At 31.7% G+C, this 9,309-nt stretch overlaps 2 long non-coding RNA genes across 2 annotated transcripts; both read left to right on the forward strand.

Moving 5' to 3' along the window:
- Window positions 1-546: 546 nt before the first annotated feature.
- Window positions 547-6,661, forward strand: LOC102670507 (uncharacterized). Its single transcript, XR_412701.4, has 5 exons — window positions 547-777; window positions 1,291-1,385; window positions 1,470-1,606; window positions 3,212-6,395; window positions 6,511-6,661. It is a non-coding gene; the product is annotated as an uncharacterized lncRNA (long non-coding RNA).
- Window positions 6,662-6,832: 171 nt separating this feature from the next.
- LOC102659406 (uncharacterized) lies at window positions 6,833-8,628 on the forward strand. Its single transcript, XR_001387538.2, has 3 exons — window positions 6,833-7,127; window positions 7,223-7,276; window positions 8,396-8,628. It is a non-coding gene; the product is annotated as an uncharacterized lncRNA (long non-coding RNA).
- The last annotated feature ends 681 nt before the right edge of the window (window positions 8,629-9,309 follow it).

Consider the following 9,309-nt stretch of genomic DNA (forward strand, 5'->3'; position numbering starts at 1 on the left):
CATCTCAACATGTTTAATAACATGTCTAGTAATAAAACTTACCGGGGAGAATACAAAATTTATGGAATACTTCCATAAATCTGGTGTTACTTTAGAAGCTTAATTCTTCTGATTTGTGCTTATCTTATCTTTTTATTTTTTTGATTGGCAATTTGTGCTTATCTTAATATCTATGTTTATGCAGGTTGTCTTTATTTGAATGAAACAAAAATGTTGGTTCAGAAGACTATAGTGAGAAGTTAACGCATTTGGTTCTATTTCTGTCTCAGCCAAGATCAATGTTGTTTTTTCGTATTTAACAATTTGCTGGTGAGTTGAGTGTAATGCTAGATTTTACAGGGAAAAAATTCACAGCTGGAGCAACTTATTTGCTAAACTAAACAGAACATTGTAGTTGCCATTATGTCAGATGTGATAACCCAGTGTTTTGTTTTTTTTTTTTGAAAAATAAATAAATATTATTTGTCTTTCTTCATAATTCTTAAAAAATGAAATAATATAAAAATAGTATAACTTGGATTACAACTATAACAACTAAGAAATAATATAAAAATTTATTTTTGATCAAACTATAACAACTAAGAAATAAAAATTACAAATTAACATCTAATGCCTTCTAACTTGGATCCCATCAAAAATACTATTTTCCGTTCAAGTTTGGATTGAATACCTTTTAACTTGGATCCCATCTAAATACTTTTTCTCTTTGGACAGGTTTTTGTTGGCCAACGAGTCACTGGTGGTAACGACCGGAGCACTGGTGCTGGTGCCACTGAGGTAAAAGCTTCTCTTGTTTCTCCTCTGTCCTTCCTACATACCTCTTCCTTGAAGATCCCAAGATGAAAATGCGTACTTTTCAACTTGAGTAACATCTTTTAATTAATCAATTTCAGCTCAGAATGGGGATATCAGATCACCAAAGCGAAATGTTTTAATGGAAAGAAATTCTTTCACTTAACAGAAAAATGTTAGTAGTAACTATTTGTTATTTGTTGATAGAAAAAGGTTTTTTCTCTTTCTCTATCTGCATTTGATTCCATTTATTTCCACTTCCAAATCTCATGCTTCTAAAAATTCCTACCTTTCTAAAAATTAATAAATTAAATAAACAAAACAGAAAAATACTTTTATAAAACTAACGATATCCTTAATTAAGGTTGAGTTTTGTGGAAGCACCTACAACGAGGAACCAGAAAAACACTCTGTTATATCATTACCAGCAAAGTTGATTGGGTTTAACATATATTGGAATGAATTAGTAGCCCATAGTATTCATGTTCATGTTTGCAGCCGTACAAAAAAAATTTGGATCTCCTCTATGCAATGCTAGACACGGAGGATCATTGTTGTTAATCCAAAAGTGTTTAAATATGAAAGTCCTTGAGGTAAGTTCCAAAACTTTGCTTATCAAGATTTTCATATTTGTTTGTCAACCTCTATTCTATAAATGCATTTCAACTATCATGCAGGTTGACTTGTTGAAGCATGGTATCTCAGACCCATCCTTGATGACTTCTTAATCACAGAGCTCTAGTTCTGGGCTTGAGAAAGATAAGCTTCTTGAACATGAGGAATACATGGCTACTCCTGTGTTTGTACACACCAAGTAAGAAACATCATTCTGAACTGTTTGGCTTTTGTATTTAATTAATTAAGCAAAGGAGGATTCTTGAAAAGACAAGCCCAGCCAAATAATTGATATAATGCACGTGATACATTGTCAGCCTGTAGCTTTATTCGGTCCTTTTCTTTCCTTAGGCCTTGCAATAAAAAGATTCTTCCATTTAAATTCACAAAACATTAATTAACCATTAAGGTGAAATAAATATAAATAATTAAAATACATGTTCAAATTATAATTATAATTAATATATATAGGAGGATGTTAACATAGGTTCACATAAAAAAATAGAAGGTATAAGTTAATAGTCCACCTTCATACTTGAGCAAAATAACCATTTCTGGAATGTTACTTCCAGATTTCCCCTTCCTTTCACTCCCCTTCCTTTCAGGAAATAGTAAATCCATATATTATTACACCATTCGGCCTAGACGTTTCTTTCGCTTCAACTTTCAGGCTTGTGCTGTGTGCCTGCTTCCACCAATATTTATACAATAAGCTTAGGTCTTAAAGAATAATATTTATACAATATTTGATACTCACTAGGTACTCCTCCATCTTTGGGCTTAGACCACTAATCCAATTAGAGAAGGGCTATTGCTTTCAACAGTTTTCTTTCTTATTCACACCTCAATTTTTAATTTCAAATCGTTATATATATTATTTTTAATAAGCAACAAGTGATTATATTGGTTTCATATTTCTAGGAATTAAATTTTGAAAGTATATAAAACTTTCATCCGATGAAATATTTCAATTTTTTAGATTTTAAATTCCAAAAAACTAAAAAAATACATATTTTCATTGTGAATAATAGTTGTTGTAGAAACATATATATAATTAAAATTATTGGATAAATAAAATTGGAGAATAAATACTACATAAGAAGAGTCAAACAGTGTATAAATAAATATAAAAAAATGGTACAAATGGTGGATATAACTTAAGTAAAATACAAAATTCATATAGTGGATAAAAAATATTAATTTATAAAACTTATTACGAGGACCTAAACATATTTTATATAAAAAAATTTATTATCCTTTTCTGATTTTTTTCCATTAAAAAAAGGTTTTATTTGCACTACATTCACAAAATTAATTTTAACTCATCCCATAAGTTAAAATTAATTTTGCTTCAATGTCCATGCTTCTTTTTATTGAACACTTAATGGCACATCCTTTGAACTGATAAACAGGTAGTTTCCCTTGTGTCAAAAACTTCCATGCTCTGGACCTTTGTTAGTTGGGATTTGGATCAGTACAAATGTTCTCCTTGTTTCATTGAAACTTTCCTTTTTTTCCTTCTTTGACTTTTCACTACAGGATCTTTATGTTCTCTTATGTTGGATTTTCCTTTTAATGTTCTTGGTCAATGGGCATTTTTTTCTCCTATATTTCTGCCTTAATTGAATTATACTTCTGGTGCTGTGCATGTTTGGGTGAGAGCAGTGCTAAGAATGGTTATCTCCAATGGGCTTACTTGTTGTATTTATTGCAATGCATACATGTTAATAAGATTTATATATGATAATTTGGATAATATCTATTTATCTTACAGTGAACTTTTTGTTCTGCCATATTTGAACAGGCTCGTGAGGTTGCTATGGCAGTTCAAAGAAAGATGGTAGATTCTCAGTGTAAGAAGAGCAAAGGTTGGTAGACTCCTCGGCTTGTTTATGGGTAGTGCTCTTTTTCAATAAAACTCGGAACATTTCGACAAATTCTGTGTATGCACTTGACATGGTCGTTGGTGTGGTAAACTTGTGTTATTATTATTTTCATCTACAACAATATAGTTTCTAAGTTCTTGGAATTAAATTACAACAAAAAGACCAACAATATTTGACACACCTTTACCAATTATGTTGTATCACTATAATTTGTTTAGTGTACCAGAAATCCACTTATGTTATGTTCATATCACGAGGGGCTTCTCAGTCTTGATTTACTTGATTCTAGTTCAAATTAGGGTCATTGTCTTAATAGCATGTCTTCTCTATTAAACATAGGAGCAGGTTGGGACATGATTGAACTTTTCTTTTTGGTTTGAATTTGGTATTTCTTTGGAAAGCCTTCAATTAAGCTGTTTTTAATCTATTTTGATTTGACATATGAAATTGATCTACTTAATGTAAGTTTTGATAGGTAATTAGCTCCTGAAAGAAAATCTGCCAAGGCAGAGTTGAATGAACTAAGAAGAGTTGCACCTTCCAGAAAGTATGCAATCCACTATTTTCTTTCTACTTTTCTTGTTCCTTGGTTTATATGTTTCATTTTTGTCTGTAGGCATACGTACAAGTAAATGGTTTATATCTATAGTCTTTTAATGCATGGTAGGCATAAGTTAATGACTTTTACCTACAGTTGGAGGTTGTAGGTACAAGTTAATATTTTTACCTACAGTTAGAGGTTGTAGATATAAATTAATGACTTTTACCTACGCACATTGTGAATTGTAGGTGAAAGTAAATCTGTAGGTAAAACCTATACTGACAGACGATAATCCGTCACTGTACGCCCCCTCAAAGTTGACGACCACAATGTCCGTAGGACAAAGTTTTTATTACATTTACCTACGCATTTTTAACATCTAGTGATAATTTTTGTCTGTAGGCATAGGTCATTTTTCTTGTAGTGATTCAAGTTTTACATGAGTTAAACATGATATTAATTCCAAAAAAAGAAAATCTTTTTACTTAAAAGATATAAATATTAGATATGTGTGCATATAACTTATTTGGGAATTTCTTAGAGGATAGTTCGCTTAGCCACGGGTTATGTTAGTTTGGCCATAGCCTACTTAAGGAATCTCTAGAGGACAAATGGCTTACACTATTAAAAAAATGTTTTCCACAACGGCTCTAAGGTCCCTTTTATGATGGTTTTCAATAGTCTTAGAAGGTTAATTTTTTAAGACTGTTTTGTTAAAAACCATCCTAGAAATCATTTTCTAAAGAAAAAGATTATTCTAAGACATTTTTCACACTTTCTAAGACGGTTATCTGAAAAAGCATTTTAGAATGTCTTGTTTTTTTAAAAAAAATTGAGGATTCTAAAATGGTTTTCAGGAAAAACTGTCTTAAAAAGTCTAGAAAGTAGACTTTCACTACTAGAAAAAGTTGTTTTTACGACGTTGATTTTAAGTCAGTTGATACAAAACCATCTTAAAAAGAAACGCGGTGATATTTTTGTAAATAAATACAATTATTCTAAGACAGTTTTGCAAAAACCGCCTTAGAAACTACCATTCTAAGACGGTTTTGAAAAAACGTCTTAAAAAATGTGTCTTTTTCTTTTATAAATAAATAAATAGAATAGAATTTAGGGTTTCAAAGTGTTGGAGTGGACAGAAGAGAGCATCCCGCAGTTTCAAGTGAGTGACACCCACTAGCCATGGGTAGTATGCACAGTGGCAAGTTTGTATTCATTCTTTCATCTCTACCATCAAATTCCTTCTCTTCATTCTCATTATTATTCAAAACTAAGATTTGATTTTTCCTATTATTGATTCCAATAAGGGTATATCCTCTTCTGCTTTGCCCTACAAAAGGACACCTCCTAGTTGGCTCAAGATGGCAAGATATAACTTTTGTCTCCCTTTGTCTTTGTATTCAACGATTTTTCAATTTTCTGTATCATGGTTTTTTTTGCATTGTTAATGATGTAAGGCTCAAGTTTGGTCCCAGTTTTTTCTATCCAACTAACAAAACAAGTGATCATGTTTTGTGAATGTTTTTATTTTTATTTTTTATATATTTAAAGTTGAATTGGCTGTTAGTTGTTCATTGTTTCTTATTTTATTGGATAAATTAGATCTTATTGGATAGAAATGCCCTACATGAATTGCCACTGCCCGATGATGATGAAGGGTCTGAATTTGTGGGAAATTGGTTAATTTGTGTTTATTCCATGAAATCAATTCCGAATATTTTCAATATATGATCCACTTTCATTTGACTTATGTTATATTCTAACATACTTCAGTTATATGATTGTTAGAATTCTTGAGTTTGTAAATTTGGTTTCATGTTGTGTGCTTTGTTCTTGGTGATGTGTGAATTGTTGGTGATTGGAATAGAAATCTTGCATGCATTGTTCTATAAATTTATGAGGTTTAATCATTGGTAGAAAAATAATTGGGATCGAGCTATGTTGCATCAATACTCATTCTGAGTGTTGTTGTGTGTGATTAAATATTGATACCCATAGCTCCATTCAATTGCTTGTCTCCTTTTTCTTATGAAATTATTGTTATATTAAATTGGGAACATGTAAAATTGTGTTGGAAATTGGAATTGGAGGATTTGGGTCATGGGAACAAGAATGGAGGTGTCATGGCCTCTGAATGTTGTCATCATGCTCAGAGGAGAAAAAAGAGATCTACCGTGAAAATGGACTCTATTTGGAGAGTTTGGACATACGGATTTGGGCTTGGGAGAACATAAAATGTTTTGGGCTTTGGCCTATTGTTTAGTATGTACCAGATAGAAAAAGATTGGACTCATGGGAGGCAGCAAGAAACAATTGTGGGAGCTCAAAAGGCAACATTCAAGATGGAGCATGTGGTAAGGGTTTTTGTTCTATCTAATTCATGGTAAAGATATCGGGGAGCTGGTTGAAAAGAGTCATGGTGGCTGCAGTGCTTAGCAGCCGAAGATTACTATTAAGGGATGAAAATAAATGCAAAGTACAAAGCTCAGAAGAAGAAAAGTGATGACCAAGAACAGCTTCCTGAACCCATCAAAAGGAAACAGACTCTTTCTACAGAAAGGGTGATTGATCTAATTTCTGAATTTATAGCATGAGCATTTTTTATTTATTTATGTTTACTGTTACGTATAGGAACTGAAATAATTGGTGACTTGTTATATCTGTTGAACGTTCTAGTGTTCTGAAAAGGATAAGTGACGAGGACTGTTAGTTATTGGGCTTTAATCCTAAGTATGCTCATCCTGACCGGATGATTTTACAAGTTCTTCCAATTCCTCCTCAAATCGCAAGGCCTTCTATAATGATGGACACATCCTCTAGGAGTGAGGCAAGCTTTTTTCTACATTGCTTTTATGTGTTCTCGGTTTTTACAAGTCACACAAGTCTTTTTATTTAATTATAATTTGCTATTGATCATAATGCATGATATCATTTATAGTAACACTTTTAATTTTTGTGTTATATGCTGTGACTTTTTTTTTGTCTCTGTTGCTTGTAGGATGATATAACTCATCAACTGGCCATGATCATAAGGCACAATGAGAATCTGAAGAGACAAGAGAAGAATGGATCTCCTGCACATATTATATCTGAGTTTGTGCAGTTATTGCTTTTCCAAGTAGCAAAATACTTTGATAATGAGTTCAAATGGTTTATTGCATTTGAGATTTGACAAAATTTTAGTAGAAACAACTCTAAGTTCTTATGCTCATCATATTTTACATGCCAGTTATTGTTTTCCATACTGTGTCACTTGAATTAGCAATGCCAACTCTTCCAACATAGGATTTCAGGTACTATTTACTATGATTTTATTTTATTGTCTTATCAATCCTTTTCTTTTGGTTTTCGTTGATGTAAATATAATTTGGGATGCTGTTTTCTGCAGCTATTGAAGAAGCATGGGTGGAAAGAAGGGACTGGTCTTGGAGTCTCTGAGCAGGTTTTCTTTCTTACTCCCTCTTTTTTCTCCATTGAATGACGAATCTGCACTCAAAAACATTTTCAAATAGACCATTTTCATAGTCAAGGTAAAATATGGCATATCTTGTGTTAAAGAATAAACCTTAAATTTGATCCCCGGGCATTACTCTCTTTCCTAAGTTGTCCCCAAAGTAACAAAAAAAAAGTCAATGGAAAACAATTGAACTACATGCTTCAGAGCATGCTCAAACTTGGGTCCACCAAAACTTTGAAGTCTGAACCACCAAATGGATGAAAAAAATAGATTTAAATTTCATATCAAACCTGAATAACTAAGAAAATCAAAGTACTTAAATCAATTTTTTTTCAAAATCAATCCAATCCAAAGTAACATTATTTTATATTTTATATTGTTTACAAGCAGCTTTAGAAGTGGGCTTGAACAATGTGACTAGCCATAATTCATAAGCTTTGTACGCATCATATAGAGCCCATGAAGCTGATGAACACATACTAGTTTGGTTCGCTGGTCATTTGTGGACTTTTTTTGGTCTTGGTGCCAACAAAGAGTTCTTTCATTCATTTGTTCCGTGAAATGTCCAGGATTGATTTTCATTATGTCTATCAATTCATAGATTCCAATTTGACCAAAAAAGGAGCAACACGTTCATGGACTTTTATTTAGTGAATAAATTTGAATTCTACCTTGTTTTGAAGAAGGTTTTAATGGACTTTTATTTATGCAAAAATCCCTTATAATTTTAAATCTTTATTATTTCAAATATATATGTATTTTTTTTTTAAATTTTACCTAAGCTTGAAATACCTGTGCAATGCGTAGGATACCTACTAGATATAGATATAAAAATATAAGTCCCATACCTTGCCATATTGGTCACTTGGTGAAAGGCTCTAATGCCTTTTTTATGTTCACAACACAACATTACAAGTCTCAATTATAATTGCTTTTGTGTAAAATCCGGCAATGGTCTCGCTGATGTATGATTAAATTGATTTTTAGGTTTTTGGAAATTATTCCCCTGCTTATGTCAATGACTTCCAAAGTTCCAATGATAATGTGATACCGTTGTTACTTTCTAATGAGTATAATTGTGATTATTATTTTATTCTATTGTAGTGGACAAAGTGGAAGCCTTGAAGCACTACAAATTTAGCTTAGCATTTGAAAATTCTAATGAGGAAGATTATGTAATTGAAAAATTATTCCAATCCATTGTTGTTGGTATGCATATATATTTTATCTCTATTCTCTTGCTTGCATTTACTCTATATACAACATTATTAATGTAACACTAGATGTTCGTGGGCTTCAAGAACACTTGCATCCAATCTGATTTTTTTTACATCTAATTCCATAAATTGCCAAGATTTTTTGTTGCAGAAAGGCAATTGCCTAAATTTAGTTGGATTTGAAAGCTTAATTTGGAATAACTTGATCGATACTAATGATGATAAGTTCTTCACAAATAAATTTAGGAATGTATTTCTTGAATACATGGTATCAATGTTTTGATGTTCAAATAAAGAAATTCTTAAATTTATTGATAAACTAGTCATTTTTTTATAGTTCTAGGATAAAGTAGATGATGTTTAGTTATAATTAATCGTTTCCAAAGGCTTTGAATTTTACACACTTGAATATGATCTACTCTCAGTGTCTTGAGTTCATTCCTTCAAAGTAATTGGCAATATACTATGCATTTGTGAATGAGCTTTGAAACGATAAACCAAACTTAAAATAGTGTGCAAGGTACATTTGGTAATGGGGGCACTATTGGCATAAATTCAAGAAATTATATTGCGAATGATGTGGATAGTTACGATAATTCAAAATATTTTTATTTTCTTTTAAAAAAAAAACACATTCTAAGACGATTCTCCGAAAAATCATCTTAGTAGAATGTCTACATTCTAAGACGGTTGTCGCAACCTATCTCATGACGGGACAACGAAGGAAAATAGAAAAGCCAAAACGTTCATCTCCTAGGGAGAAAACGAGTGGAGTCGCCACCAAAGTTTAATCGAGAGAAA

The sequence above is a fragment of the Glycine max genome, chromosome 1 (genome assembly GCF_000004515.6).
Source record: "Glycine max cultivar Williams 82 chromosome 1, Glycine_max_v4.0, whole genome shotgun sequence".
NCBI classification, from domain to species: domain Eukaryota; kingdom Viridiplantae; phylum Streptophyta; class Magnoliopsida; order Fabales; family Fabaceae; genus Glycine; species Glycine max.